The sequence below is a fragment of the Glossina fuscipes genome, unplaced genomic scaffold (assembly GCF_014805625.2).
Source record: "Glossina fuscipes isolate IAEA_lab_2018 unplaced genomic scaffold, Yale_Gfus_2 303, whole genome shotgun sequence".
In the NCBI taxonomy this organism is placed as follows: domain Eukaryota; kingdom Metazoa; phylum Arthropoda; class Insecta; order Diptera; family Glossinidae; genus Glossina; species Glossina fuscipes.
Genome location: NW_023998646.1, coordinates 264,013 through 280,441, shown reverse-complemented (window position 1 = coordinate 280,441; position 16,429 = coordinate 264,013). Strand labels below are relative to the sequence as shown.

Genomic DNA, 16,429 nt, shown 5'->3' with positions numbered 1-16,429 from the left:
CAATAGAATTCTTTTTTTGGAATCTTTTTCAAATCCGTCGGTGAATGTAAATGTTTAATCTTTAAAGATGCTGAGAAGTAAAATTTAGATATAACGTAATATTTTAATCGGTATATCATTCGCCTGAGTGGCTGAGTAGGCCAGAGTCTCGACTAGCAACTCAATGGCCGTGGTTTCATCTAATTTCAAGTGCGGTAGACTTTTTAATAAAAGCTGAAAGTCTTAGATGCTTTAAGAGTTTAGTCTTAGAATTTATTCTCTGGCTAAATTTATAATAATAATAATTGGGTATAAGAACAATTACAGCGATGAACAATTTCCGATAACCTCATGAATGGCGGACAGGACTTTCGAATTACGTCGACTTTTGAGTAATGTGTCGACTATAATTATAATTTGATGAAGTGAAGATTTTTCAAAAGTCGAAGTCTTTTTTAAGTTTAATCATTTCAATTCGCTTCACAACGTAAGTTATATATTGGAGTAGTACAGAATACTCCAAGAGAAATGGATCGGGCTGAATTATAAATATTCAGGCCATTAGTAATATCTACTGTGTGAGATATTTGAGACATTATTTAATCATAACAAAACCTTCCGGAAATGCACAGAAGTTAATGTCTCTTTGAAGTTTTAGCGTATCGCATAATTTACTATATGCGATCAAACATAAGAGAAGAGATAGGAGAGCCCTACTGTATTCCCTGTATGGATGGAAAAGTAGCAAACTCAAAAGTAGCAAAATCAACACGGACTTTAATTTGTCTACAAATTGAAAATATTGTTATGCAATTCGCTTTTATAAGATACAGTTCGTATCACTGGATCGCGGATATTTTTGTACAAGAGAAATGCACTTCAAAGCTCTTTTATTTTACTACTTTGTCTTTCACAACAGGAGAAGTATTTATGTACAATTATATTTCTTACATGTAGGATTGTTTACAATTTATTTTGGCCGTACTCTCAGCTCAAATGTTCTTGCCCAACTAACTCTCCCTTCCACAAATATTCTATTTATATACCTTTTCACAAGCATGTTACTATACCTAAATTTACCGTGGGGTGAAACCATCATGGTAGGAACCCACATTAAACCCATCCTACAAATCTGTCCCTATCTATACCTAAATTTATGGTTTTATTTCTAATCCCAGCCTGCTTTTCTTCTAATCGCTTTCATCCGCCTGCACCTGTATGACGCGCCTGCGAATGTGCACTTAGCTTTTACCTGTCTGCTTTTCCGCTAATCGTTTTCATCGGCTTGCAGCTGCATGAGGCACCTGCGAATGCTCATTTGGTTTTTCCTTCTTTAGGGAATTTATTATTACGAAAATTACTTAACTGACATTAACTGGATTTGGGATTTTCGTAACAATATAATTGACAATGATAATCCAACTTTTCATTCTATCAATTGATCAATAATTGAACGAACTCTAATTTTGTCAAGGGATTTATCAAAATGTGAAAAGATAATAGAGATAAGTTCTCATCTTGATAAAGAGTGTAACGTCCGCTTACTAAAGTAGGGTAGGGGTTCTGTCGGTCTGCTTTGACCACGACCCTACCATAATAGAGTAAGCGCGATCGTAATAACGACCTGCCGTTATTCGAGAGCACATTTGGTTAGAATAGCGGCTTGCCGCCATGCACAGAAAAAAAGCGATTGATAGGAAAAAAATAATTTTGTTTGAGAGAAGGTTGGTTGGCATATTTCGTAACATGCAGATCGAGAATTAAAATAAAAAAAGGAAATTTGTGATTTGGGATAGAAATAATAATTTTTTTTAATTAATTGAAAAATAAAAGAATAATTTTTTTTGTAAATTAATAAACAGCTGTGGAAATGTGTACATATGGAAAAATTTGATAACAAAGAAAACCTTAACTGCTCTGTGTAATACTGTCTGTTCGTTAATATGTAAAATATTAATTCCCGATAGCGAATAGAATAACAGAAATAATAAATAATGTAAACTTTGTTTTTACTGTAAATAATATACAAAACCGTACCCAATTTTAAATTAATAAGTAGAAAGTATGTAAAACCTTTGAAGAAATGTATTATATAAAATATTTTTACCTACATATTTAAATGTATGTAAAAGTGAAAGTAAAATTTACTTAAAATATAATTTTAAATTCTCTCAACCTCTCCTATCAAATGTCGTTCATCTAAAAGCCGGCAAGTACAATACAAACAAACATAACATATATTGAAAAATTTTTGTTGAAAAAAATAAAAAAACGAAAGTTGCTCTTGATTGAATAAGAAAAAAAAAAGCTATCCTCTTTCATTAACCAACTATAAACACTAAAATATAATAAAACATTTGCATATACACATCTGTTACAGGAGCAAAGCAATTGAATGATTTTATATTATACATTTGCCTCATAAATGTGCATAAGGGGTAGGTTTATATATGCATATAAGGTTCGATTCGGCCTTGAAATGCCCGTGAGTGGCACTGTTCGCCACAAATTAAAAGAGTTGACAAAAAAATCCCACAAAAATAACTTCGGTATTAATATTAGGTAGGTAGCAGCTAGCTCCATTAGTATTTGATAAGGAAACTTACAATACAAAACCAAATATATATAACAATTATTATTATTATAATTTTAGACTAATGAAATAAATTCTTAGACTAAAAAAAGTAATATGTTGAATTGATATTCTGTTCTGAAGCTGATTGTAGAATGTACAAAGGGTTAATCGTTCCAAATGCAATACTTCTAGCCAAGTAAAAGTTGAGGCAGTCGCAGAGAATGTGCTTTATGGTGAGAGTTTGTCCACAACTGCAGATTGGGGAGGAAAACTTCTTCAAGATCCATTGGTGAGTTGCAATTGTATGAACAAGGCGAATTCTCGAAAATGTTTGAATCTTGGTTTTCTCAGCATTTGTTGGATATAGAGGTGGAGTTGATTGACGGTTAATGAAAGAGTAGTGTTGATGATGGTATTGTAAATTTTCTTCTGTAACTTTCTTTTTAACTTTCCTTCCAATGTATCTTTGAAGATCCAACTTTTCCATGACATCATCCATAATTAGAGGAGCAGAAGCAGCATCCATTGCCGCTCTCTCAGCCTGCTCATTTCCCAATAAACCGATGTGACTTGGTACCCATAACATTTTAATTTTTCCGTCGGGTGTAGTGATTATATTCCTTAATTTGTTGATGGTGCTCCATCTCGAAGTCAAAGGGTTCCGAATAGCTTGTAATACAGACAAACTGTCGGTAACCATGACGGTTTTGAGTTTGCTTTTAGGGGCAAGGTTCGCAGCGTGAAGGATAGCTCTGGCTTCGGTTGTGAACGTTGAAGTACTTTCGTGAAAAATGTGATTGAGAAAAACCTGTCCTGTAGCATCTACCACCGCACAAGCAGGAGGCAGATCAGGAGATTTTGAGCCGTCTGTGTACAAAAGATTCCAACCAGTATTGTCCAATATTTGGGTTTTTTCAGCTATTAAATTCCTGAAGACGTAATTTCGAGTATTTTCTTTCTTGTGTATAGACAGCGAAATGTCAAAAGAGCAGTCTTTCAAAAACCATGGAAGTTTAACACCACAAGAGCGGAAAATTGTTAAGGGTATATTCAATTCCTTTGCGACGTACCAGCAATAGTCAATTGCAGATGGAGACTTTCGAATTTTCTTCGCAATAATAATCTTTCTCACGTCATCACCGAGAATAGATTTGCTTGTATTAAGAAGCTTGGGGACTATTTTGGCTTTTAGCTCATAAAGTCTATTTTCTAAAGTTGGGAGACCAGTTTCAATTATAATACTATTTATAGGCGTAGTCCGAAAAGCATAACAACTTGCTCTGACTGCCGGTTTAAGGATGTTGATATTAGATTTGCAGCTATTGCCATAAATTATCAAAGCATAGTCAATCTTGCAATAAGCAATAAGCAATAGTGTTAATATGCGCATGGCTTCTCCAAGCAACGTACTGTGTGAAATTCACCCTTGTAAAATAGAGTTTTTTAGCCGCAGACAGTGTGCTTTCCAACAATATTTGTTGGAAAACGTGCGCCCGAGAATATGCAGCGTCTGCACGTTTAGTACTGGTAAGCCATTAATATGCATCAGTAGATTTCCTGCATCGCAAATATGTGCATTTTTTAGATTTTTGTATGGAAATTTTAGCCCCCGACGAGTTTGCCCATGCGGAGAACTCTCGTCCAGTAGATTCGAGGATGTTGATTGGCTTCGTGCTATCTTTTTCTTTTGTTAAAATGTATACATCGTCTGCGTAGAGACAGTGTTCGATTCTTGGTACACGGCAAAGAATTTTGCTAATTTCTTTGAAGGCGATTTGGAAAAGCTTGACAGAAAGAGGAGATCCTTGCGGAATGCTATTCCTTAGCGGAAAGGAATCAGAGAGTTGATTCTTGATTCCAACTTTGAACCGCCGATGCGACATGAATGATTTGATGTAGTTGAAAAATTGGGGCCAACATTCCATGATTTCAAGAGCTTAAAATAACATGAAGACCACTTCTGTCAAATGCTTTTTCGAAATCAATTGAAAGAATTGTTACATGGTTTCGTTCGAAAATTGCTTTGCTGGTGAAATAATCAATATATAACAGAGCGTCGATACACCCTCTACCCCGCTTGAAACCAACTTGTTGCTTTGTTATCAGATTCTTGGACTCAAGAAACCAAGATAATCTAATACGATGGAGACATATTTTGCCTTTGGAATTGGAACAACTGCTGCCAGTTTCCACATGTAGGGTATATGGCCAGTCAAAAATACCGCTTTATATAGGTCCAGTAATTTCTTTTTACTCGACTTAGACATAGCGCTGATCATTTGGTGTGAGATTAGGTCTAGAACAGGTGTCCTCCCCTTCAAATTGGAGAGACAACTTCCAAGTTCTGAGGTGGATACGCAATTTTCCAGGAAAATGGCACATCTATTGATATTATTTGAAGGAAATATTGGAGTCCTTTTATTTTCGATGAAGGCACTGGAGAAGTTGCTGTCAGAGGAGTAGTCGCACTACACTTTTCCAAAGTAATTAGAAATCTCATCTGCATTAGTTCAAGTTCCATTGGGAATGCAGATGGCAGAGATTTCGTTGAGATTTGAAGTCCCATTGAATCTGTTGATTTTGTTCCAGACAACTTTCCTCTTCGAAAAAAGTTCAAAGTTAAGTGACTTTGAGTTTTGCAATTCCTTCCTGAATAGAGCATTAGCATTTTGGTATAATAACAAATAATCATGATCAGGACATCTTTTAAAGCGGTACCATAGATCCATTTTATTTTTCCTCAAAATCGAAAGCGCGTTTTTCCATCAAGGACCCTAGTTCAAAAGAGGTATTGGATTGAGGAATAGAAAGACGAACAGCCGTGCGAATCGCTTTAGACATAATAGCAGCATCATGGTTGCAATTCCCGTTAAATGGATTTGAATTCAGAAATGACTCCACCTGTTTGGAGTAGTTGAAAAAATCCGCTTTATCTAGGAGGAATTTGGTCTATTTTGCTTTCAGAGTAACAGAGCACGTTGAACGTTTAAGATCTGTTATGATTGGAAAGTGATCGCTATTATGCATATCATCAGAAATAGACCAGGAAACCAAAGGAAGAAGTGAGGGAGAGCAACAAGTTAAATTAATATGTGAAAATGTATGATGAGTTGATAAGTGCGTTGGTTTTCCATCATTTAAAATGCAGAGAATGCTTTGAATGAAGGCCTTTTCTAAAACAGTACCACGAGTGTTGTTCACTGTTGAGCCCCAGATGGTAGTCCAACTATTAAAGTCGCCGCATATAATTAATGGAGGGAAAGTACGGAGAATAAATTGTAGAGTTCTTGCTGAGCAAACGATTGCGAAGGTGGAATATAGAGCGAAAGTACTGTAAATTTTATATTTAACATTATTTGTATCGCTACAGCTTGTATATTTGAACTTAAATTTATGCGTTTGTGAGGTATACTTGATTTTATAAAAATACCTACTCCTTGTTTGGAATATGAGTTTTGATCAGCATTCGTGAAGTATCCAGTATATGATTTGGATGGAATAGGATTAAAGGAGCTTCTATAATGGGATTCTTGAAGCGATAAAAAGGTTGGATTAAAATCACTTATGAGAATGCGGAGTTCATCAAAATTATTAATAAGTGCCTTAATGTTCCATTGTAGAATTTGAAAAACTTTTTTAATTGTAATGACATGGAAGCAGAGTAGAATTAAGGTTAAGTTGTCATGTCAGTGTCTCCGACGAGAAGATCGCTATAGAAATTTTTCGTGAATGATTTATTCTTACCAGCAGAATAATCTGTACTTAGGTGTCTGCATATATTTGAACCGCCACGAATGGGCACACGTGAATAATTTGATATTGAAGGTTGATTGAGGGATGAAAGATTGGATTCATTACAGCTTGTAATTTGTTGAGTAGAATTGAGAACTGGCGATTCTGGGGAATTTAGATTATTAGATTTTGGCATATGTGTTTTTGTTTCAATTTTTTCAATGTTTGCTGTTGTTTTGATTTTTTCAATATTATCTTTGGGGGCAATGGAACTGGTTTGGCAATGTAATTTTTGGTTGAGGGTAGAACAGATTTTTCATTGGAAGCAGTTGGAGTTAAAGTCTTACTAGGCTCGATTTGCGAAGCAACAGCAGCGTAGGTATTACTTTTTCCAATTCCTTGGGCTACAGATGGATTTCTTTCCCGTTATGTGCGTCGCGCTTCGCCCATGCTACAGTAATTTTCTGTTTTGATTTTTAATATTTCACGCATCTGTACAAAACGTGGGCATTGTTTGTCTAACGCTGAGTGTTGATCGTTGCAATTTATGCAGAAACTACGGGTGCAGCTTTCAGCATGTGAAGAAAGACCACAGTTAGCACAAGATGCAGCACTAGTGCATCTTTTTGCCGTATGACCCAGGCGTTGGCAGTTTTTACACCTCATAGGATTTGGAATGTATAGTTCTACTTTACATTTATACCACGCCACATTGACTGTTCGCGGTAATCGATAGCGATCAAAGGTTAAAATAATCCTTCCTGTAGGAGAGCGTGTTTTTCCGTCATCATTCAGTTTGGTGAATTTATATACTTCAGTCACTCCTTGATTGCCCATTTCGCGACCAATTTCATCTTCCGGCACATGCATTAAGCAAGGGGCATAATCACTCAGTTTGGTTAATTTATATGCTTCAGTCACTCCTTGATTGCCCATTTCGCGAACAATTTCATCTTCCGGCACATACTTTAAGCAAGGGGCATAAATTACGCCTCTAACTGAGTTAAGTTTCTCATGCAGTTTAATCAGCTTTTCGGTTGCGCGCGGATTCCAAGCGTGGACCAGTAGATTCCGATAGCGTAGAATCGAGATAGAGTCTATGTACGTTGTAATGCTATCTAGGGCTTTTTTTATACCAAAAGGGCTAATTTGGGAAATTGTTACTCTAGCATCGGTTGAAGAAATAACAATATATTTTTTTGTCGATAGGAGTGATGTTACTAATTGGCAACACCAGAAAGTCGGAATTTTTAATTTTTTTTCTTTGGGGGGATGTGTCAGCGAATAGATGAAATCTATTCGAGTTTTTATCTGGCGGCCCCGGGGCAGTTATGCCTTATGGTTGTCTATTATTTACTTATTTGTGTAATAACCACTCACCTGAAAAGGTTTGGGAAACTACTGAGGATAATGTCAAATGTTTTCAATTTTTTTTTTTTTTTTTGATTTAAAGGAAGCACGTACGGTATCCGCGATGATCAATTTTATCAATAAACACACAGAAAGTTCAATATAAAAAAAAAAATATATATATATATATATGTATATATATGTGTGTATAGAGATATAAATAAAAAAATTAATATTACGAATAAATTGATTATGGGGAAAATATGTTCCATTTATTCAGGGGGAAAGTGATTAAATTAACAACGTCCCCTTTCTAAAAATATCGCTGTGAATAATAGTAAATTCATGCATTTATTATCAAAAATTACGCTGAGGTGAATAAAAAGAAACCCCAGCAAGAACACTCAGGCATTTTGGGTGAGAATTCAGTTTTAATCTAATTAAATAATCTAATTAAACTTGCAACGGCCTGGAACGATATCAGCCTACAATCCGTTCAGTGACGCTATTATTCCATTAAAATCTACCCTTTTTCAACAACAACGACTTTTCCCACCATTCATAAATCAACGAAGGCAGCAACCCTTTGCTGTGAACAGGAACCAGAATCCGGGGACACATATCATCAATTCCAATTTAGAAGCAACACAGCATGGTAAGCTAAATTTAGGAACTTAGCTTTGGATATCCACTGTAACTTATTTGAAAAAATTTTCATTTATAAGCCGAGCATAAAACAATGTACAAATAAAACAATTCCTTGTAGAATATTTTCATAAATCCGTTTTTTTTTTTCAAAGCCATAATCGGTATCTAAATAGTTGAAAGCACAAAATTAAACGAACGAAGAGAATAAGGAATAGTCTAGGCAATAGTAAAAAGAAATTTTTAGTAAAAAAATAATGTAACTGGTTAAGACGACAAAAAGAATAAAAGTGAAAATTAAAGATGTGTGGCGTACTCCATCGCTGAAGCGGAGTATGAGTGAATGTACGCGAGTGAAGGAAGGGTTACTAACAGACTAAGAAGGGACCAACGAAAGGCGTACTGTACGGGCAACAGACCTCACAAACGGACTTACGCTGCGAACTCATTAAGGGTTTGATTGGACCTTTCCTCTTTTTTTTATCTTATTTCAGGTTCCAATATTTTTTCTTGTTTTCATTTTTAAACCTTTTTTTTGTGTTATGCTATGTCCGTCACAAGAGTTTGAAATGAGAGAATAGATAAATAGAAGATAGCTATTTATAGATTTTTCTTTTTCGAAGCCAGTTAATGAGATTGATTTGATGTTTCTCACAATTCGATTTAGGAAATGGTAACACAAGCACTTCTTAAAAAGTTGTGGAGTGTACGTAACACTTACGTTGTTAGCATTATTGATGCAGTGGAAACTGTAATTTGCGTCAAGGCCACAAGAGTTTGTTCTGTTATAATATACGGTTGAAATAAGGATCGATGGGTTAACTAATCTTAATTTTTAACATTTTTCGCAGGCGATTAAATTTTCAGTTGTCATCTTAGATTGAAAAGCCGGAAGTAGAAAGCGACTGCTTTATTCGGACTTTGACGGATAATTTTAGCAAGTTTTGCTACTTCTTTGTTAATGGTAGTATTATTCGTAGAAGTTATGGGCTTTGTTAGAAAAAGGGATTCAATTAACCTTCGTTAAGTTAATATTTCGGTCTACAATTATATAAATCATTGTTAGGAGAATTTAATATAGAGCATAATGATAGAAGTCCAGTATTTTTGGGATACTAAAATACATAAGCAAAAACTAAAGCCAATATGTGTAAAAGCATTACCAGTGCTTGAAAGAAAGAACGATGTAGTCAGATTGGTGTTGAAATTTGGCAAGGATATTTCCCCTTATGCTGTGCACAAGACTATCCCAAATTTGACGCCACTGGCAGTGGTAAACACGACGCACAGTACAGTGTAGAGGTGTTGGTCAGTAAGTGAGACATTACGAGATGTATAAGCGACAATGGTTGATATATTTTTCTCCGACTGAACCATCACAGCAACGTTTTCAAGGTGGATGTTAATATTATATAGAATGTGTTGTATAGAATTATGATTAAGTGCAAGGAACTACGGCTACCTTTTGGTTTGTACAATTTAGAATTAGCGGCAGTGGAAATTGAAGTAATTGGTTTTCTTGACGACACACTAATTATAATAAAATTAAATAAGATTTAGATGTTACTCTGAATTTTATAGCAAATTACTCTCTATCTCTACATTTATGTTTTTAAACGATTCTTTAGATTTTCGCCTAAAAATTCGTGTTATTTCTCGATTAAAGCACCTATGAAAGTGAAAATTTGATAAAAGAAGTTCTTAGCTATTTTCCCTTGGGACATTACCAAAGATCTGTTTAGAAATTAATTTAACAAAAAAATTAGATTTTAATGTTTCCAAAACTCATTATCCGATTTTATTAATACCTTCTAACATTTTATTCTCCACTGATGTCCTGACAAATATATGAGGAAGCCGAACAAACAACAAAGGTAATTTTTTACCCATCTGCCCCATCATCTGCGCCTGTAGAAATAATTTTTACTCGCATGACAATTAATTTTGAGAAGAGGATGGACGAGCAAATAAAATGAAATCTTAGACAAACTTCCAAAGGTAAAATGGATACAAAATCAGAAAAGATGAACCCATATTAATATAGATCCTCCTGTGTCGTGTGTGTGTGTATGCGTGCGTTAAGTTACAAATTACATAAAAAAAGAAAAGAAATCCGTTTATGTCAAACCAAATATCGCGCAACAATGCATTAATTTTGTTGTTGATTTTCTTACCCCTGTTATTGCTTCGTCGTTACTTTTGCTAAAATGAACATTTTCATTCTCACTTCAAATTAGAGTACACTCACACTCATTCTCGACATAAGACCCATTAACAACGTAATAGCAATAGTAAAAATCCCATTTAGAAATGCAATTCAGCAAAATTTACTTGTAAAGAAAAACACCCGCTGTACTATCACCCTCAGCCTCAAGTAACTAAGTACCTAACCTGCATATGTTCTGTTTCTGAGCATAAAGGTTATATAATTTTCCCAAGTTATTCACCTTCAAACTATTTGCAGGAAAAAAAGAAGAAAACAATCGTTCAAGTAGCAAATGACAACAATGATAACGAAAAACACTGATAAAAACGTTACGACTGCAACATAGTTCAAGAGAGCTGTAAAAAAATTTTATATGTTCTATATACACAATGTATATATACATATGTATACGTACATATATATATATATAATCTATATATATTCTGTGTTTCACTGCATGTAAGGTTTACTTATGTGTCAACGAAGAAGATACGATTAACTTGTTTTCTTCAAGCAATCTTCAAAGAAAAAATTAAATAAAAATAATTCTACAGAGAGTTGTAGTGAGACGTTTAACTATATCATCTATTCTAGCCAGTCAAACGTGAATGTGCTGGAAATTTAAACCACGTAGACAACAAATGATACGACAAATATCTCTAACTAAACTGCTTTTTAATTGCTTGGATATTAACTTTTAAATATGCTAACATGATTGACTTGGAGAAACCGTAACACTTACAATAAAGTTTATTCAGTTATGCATAAATCAGCAAAACGTGAAAAAAATAGATGTAACTATCATCTCATGTCTTAAGTTAACAGATAGCACAGCATATGCTAGGGAGGTAATTAAAATAAATGTTTTAAAGCAAAAGTTTCTGTGAAAAAGGAAAAGAAGCAAGTAAGAATATTGTACTTAACTCTAGCCAAATCTTCTGAGTTTATTGTCTTCACTAAAAAAAAAGGTCTATACGAATGCAATTTCGATGTTTTATATTGGCATTATCGATATTTTTGCAGCTACTATAGATCGTTTATAGAACACACCTAGAAATTTTTATAGTTTGTGAGTACCAAACAAAATATGCAGTTTTTGTTTTACTCTTGAAAACGCGGGTATTCTCGGGTCATGCTGTACTGCACACTTGCCTTTTCCAATGCTTACAATTTACTCCTTTCCAATAATTACGCGTGAATATGATTCTCCACGTTTTTGTCAAAATTGAAACCGATGCTTTAGTTTTTGCGACAGAGTGTAGGTTTCTCGCAGCAAGGTGGACATCCTTAGGTCAATCGAGAATTTAATGCTAATAAAGAACAATATATACGCTATAGGGTTCTTAAAGCTTCCTTCCGGCTGATGCAAACGTTTCGGCAAAGTTTGTTTATTCTCAGTCCTTCGTAGTGGATACAAAACAAAATAAAACATTAAGGACGAAAATTAAACGACTAAATGTGAAGAAAACATCATTCCGATTTGAAAGGAAGGCAACCACGTGAACAAACGAACTACACAAATGGAGTAACACTATATAAGTGAGAAAGTTCATTACAAAGTAAGCAGAAAAGTTAAAGCCTTTAAAGAAGTAAGACAAAATTTAGTCACAATGAAATGATAAAGAATAATGTGAACGTTGAGGATCTCAAGTTTTGGAACAGGAAACTTAAAATTATTTAGCACTTTTATTTTTATTACGAAAATTGGTAGAGCTTATACCATAACACAAAATCTGCAACTGAAACTGCGCCATTGAAACCTTTTCATTAATTCTTGTATCGAAAACTTTAAAGTTCGTCTTAATATTTCGGATTAGAAAATTTCGGTATCCTCTGTTGACTCTCTTAGCCGTGAGCATTAACAATCGGCGATGTATGCTAACAACCACAACTTCCGTTTATGCAAAAATAATATTTAAACACGCAAGTAATTGGGAGCTGGGCAATTAATTGGTTAAGGTAATTAACCAAACACAGTCCCATTATCTTACTTTAACAGTATCTTAAGGCATCAATGGTTCCAAAAACTATCTATCTTTCTTTAATTGAAAGATCATAACTTTTTTTCATATATTTCGTCACAATATCTATACATCAATTATATTGCTCCACATTTAATATCCCCTCCCCCCGCAACCAAGTCTACTCGTATATTTGTCTGACGTTTCTCCATGTGTATTTGACGCAATTCCGTACACTGTCATTGGTCTGGCCCCTCAATAATTCAAAGTAAGAGCACGACATGCACTGCCAATGTTGAGGTCTATTTTGAAAACATTGTTACATAAAAAAAAATTTAAAATTTTGAATATTTCCGGGCAAATATTGTTCAAAATCCGAACTAGGAATACGAAATGAATGCGAAAAATCTAGATGGAATGGAGCCATTTCTTGAATTTCCTCCCATATAAACATAAGGTTCTTTATGACAACGAATCGAAATTTGTAGCACTTTATGAGAGAAACTGACTAGACATACAAAGTTGCTATGTTAGGTTCACATCACATTCTGTCGACACCAAAATAGTTTAAGTATTGTGTTAAGTTAAGTCATATAGGTTACGTAATCCTCAACCTTGGCCGACTTTATCATTTTATCTGAATTAATTTATTGTAATTTTTACGACAATATGAAAAATGAATCGTTACATATGATTTCAATAGATTCATAACGAAATATTAGCCCTCATATGATTTATTATCAATTATATACAATTGTCAGTTGTAGTTGTACAATTATCAACAGTACCGCAAGATTAAGAAGAAGAAGCATGTCTGGAACAGAATAGTTTTTAATACCACTAGCTTCTGGTGGCGAATACTTGGTTGTACTTCAAGCCGAAAACATACTCTTATCCGTAATGCAACGCATCTAATGCATTCAAATTATAGTTTTGTAAAATCTAAGAACAATTTGATTGTAATTTTGCAAACTACAGCTCGTGCGTGTTCAACCATATATTAATTTAACTAATTCTAAGGAGATTTTATTGAGCATAGCTCGTAGGCCCAAATCAAAATTCTAACTTGCACAGTTTACAAAGTTTAAGGCCGTCAATTCCTAGAATAAAGAAGGTGTCTACTTTTCCAGGAAATATAGATAGCCGAATTAACCAATCTAAGAGGAAACAATAGTGATAAGAAAAAAATTTCCATCATGCAAAGTTTTACGATAGTAATCACGATTACATCAGATGGTGTACAGACAAATTGTGCTATAATTCCCACCGATTAAGAATAGTATCTCATGTAGCTTTACGTATATAGAAGTTAGGTATACACAACAAGGACTGCGTGTAAATAGCTGAAATGGTGGTTTTTAAGATAAACATTTTCCTGCACTTCCTCACCTAATTTATTATCATTGCCATAGTTCGATGACGGCTACGTATATGTCGATCTAAAATTATTCAAAAATTTTAATTATACTTTCTTTCGTTATCTCCAAGTCACAAATCATCTTCAAAGCGAAATGTTGTGTTCATAGCAAATCCTCTTTTTTCTTTAGCTGATTTTACTCCGTTCTTCGAAACTTTGTTTATTACCATTAGGAATGTTGCTAGTGAGTTTTTTGTTTTAAGTAACCGTCGATATTTACTGAAAATTGTGTAGCGTATAATAACTTAGGTTTGCCTTTAGTTTATTTTATGTACCTTCACAGTAATGGACAAAAGATAATAATAACAAGACCTTTTATTGTCTCAATTTTTTACTTAAAACACCTCACAAGTAAAATTTATGTGTTGTTACTGTAGAAGTTTTTTTTTTTTAAATTTGTTTGATGCAATTTTAAGTTAGCCTTTTGCAGTCGTGATGGCTATTACATATTATAATGAAATCGAAAGCATACTGCATTTGCTCCGCTCCTCTCTTGCTCTATCTTACTCTCTCTATCTGCCATCTCGCTCTCTCTATTCCACTTTTTTACACATCTTATTCATTTCGTAAGAAAACAGTGAACTGTATGCGCGTAAATAAGAGTAGAAGAGCAGCAGGTTTATTCTTTTTCCTTCCAAGCAGATGTTTATGTCACATACGTTAAGTCTGTTGAAAAATTCAATCCTTTGTATGCTTACGATGGAAAATCCAGGTGCGCTAATTTTGTATAAGGATCGAAGAACGCATACATGCTAACATGTTTTTGTACGAGCTGCTCTTCATATATCTTAATCTTTTAATTTTTATACCTATAATGGAATTCGAGTAAGAGGGATTTAACTGATGACACATAGCACAATAAGCTTTAATCTGCCCAAGATTGCGAATCGATTTGGTCGTTATTTATCCTTCTTCATGTCTATATTTTGAATCCATTTAGGTGTTGGTAATGAAGCTTAATCAAACTTTTCAAATTGTTTTCGAAATTACACTCGATTCGCCCAAAAGCTAGCCTACAGCAAGTGAAAAACCGAAAAACCCAAAGAAATCGATCAAAAACTGTAAGATATTTTCTTGAATGGAACGCAGGCTGGGCAGGTTTAGGTCATTTCCAAGATTAACAGAAAAGTACGAAATGCCGTTGCATTTGCTTAAGATGTAGGATTTTTAAATATTTCTCCTAGCAAGAAAAAGTTTTTTACCTTTTTGTATACTCATGGTATCGCAGTTTTCTTGTTTAGATTAGAAAATATGTGGGACATTATATATCCTACCAAACTTATTGAACGCATTTCTTTATCCATTCGTAATTTCGCCCTTCTATTTATTATTGCTCACAATCAGAAAGCTGAAATTTGGAAATTTCAGTCTTTCTCGTTAAGTTCACTTCACTGGGAAAATTAGACTAGTCTACACAAAAACATGTCTAAAATTGCGAAAGGGATGAAATATGTTAAAATAAGATACTTGAAAATGTTATTATCAATAACTTTACACCCGTATATTAATGAAAAACGCAGCAAAGACGTTTACCAGGACCATCCAAGGTTTGTATGCAAAGATGTTTTCAATCAGTCAAATGGCCAAAATTGACAAAAAACTTTGCATGGAATATTTTGTATTTAGGGTATTCCTAACACAGGATGTACCTTCTTTAGCTGTATTTTTTTCTGCACTTTTTCTCTCAGATCCTTCTTTTATTACATTCTCTTACTCTCATTTCATAGAACGGCCGGAGTCTTTTTAGAAAAGACAAAAATGTGGGAAAACCACCTATACTAAACCTTAGCCGCGGAAGCGCACATATATATAGTTTTCAGGAAAATCACACGACGCTACTTGATCTAGTTTACGTAGGCAAGTAATAAGAAATGAAAACAAGAAATGTTATGCAGCATATAAATTTTATCAATTTCTACGTATGCATGCTTTGTTGTCACGTCTGGGTATGCCAGCTACTCTAGATGATCGCGTAAATTATAATATTATTAAATAATGTGAAAATTTTAATAAATGTTCTTTGCTAAAGAAATGCTAAAGTTATGGAAAGGGAATGTAATATTAATAATTCAACCAAAAGAAAATATAGAATTAATAATACAACTAGAAGAACAATAAATTTGATGAGAAGAAAAACTAAATTTTCCTATTCGCAAGGCAATAGCTATTACTTTTACGTAGGGGAAGAACTTCCGCAGTATGAATGACTGAAAAGGAATTTTCGATACTTAGCGCTTACATGCACAACACTTGTAATCAAATTCAAGGTACTTTCTGATTTTTTTGGCGCAATAAATTATTGTGGCGCCTGAGTTTAATGTCATCCCGCCTAAGGTAGGTCCCTGGTCAGTATACTTTATTTCGGCATAAAGAAAACTTTGGTTAACAAAGGTTATGTTACAATTAATAACGCGATGCTTATGACAAAACCAGGACGTAAGAGGAATGATATTTGTTTTCCTTAACCTTTATATTCAACTCAGTATTTGCAACAAGGTTTACAATATTCGCTTCTTATTCAAACAAATTATGAACTTCCAACTAATAAAAGTTTTTGTAAATAA

General features: G+C 34.1%; 1 protein-coding gene across 3 annotated transcripts in view; it reads right to left on the bottom strand.

The window, feature by feature from the left end:
- The window catches only part of LOC119642997 (gamma-aminobutyric acid type B receptor subunit 1), a 314,997-nt gene that overhangs the window by 269,654 nt on the left and 28,914 nt on the right, over positions 1 to 16,429 (bottom strand). The window lies entirely within an intron of this gene.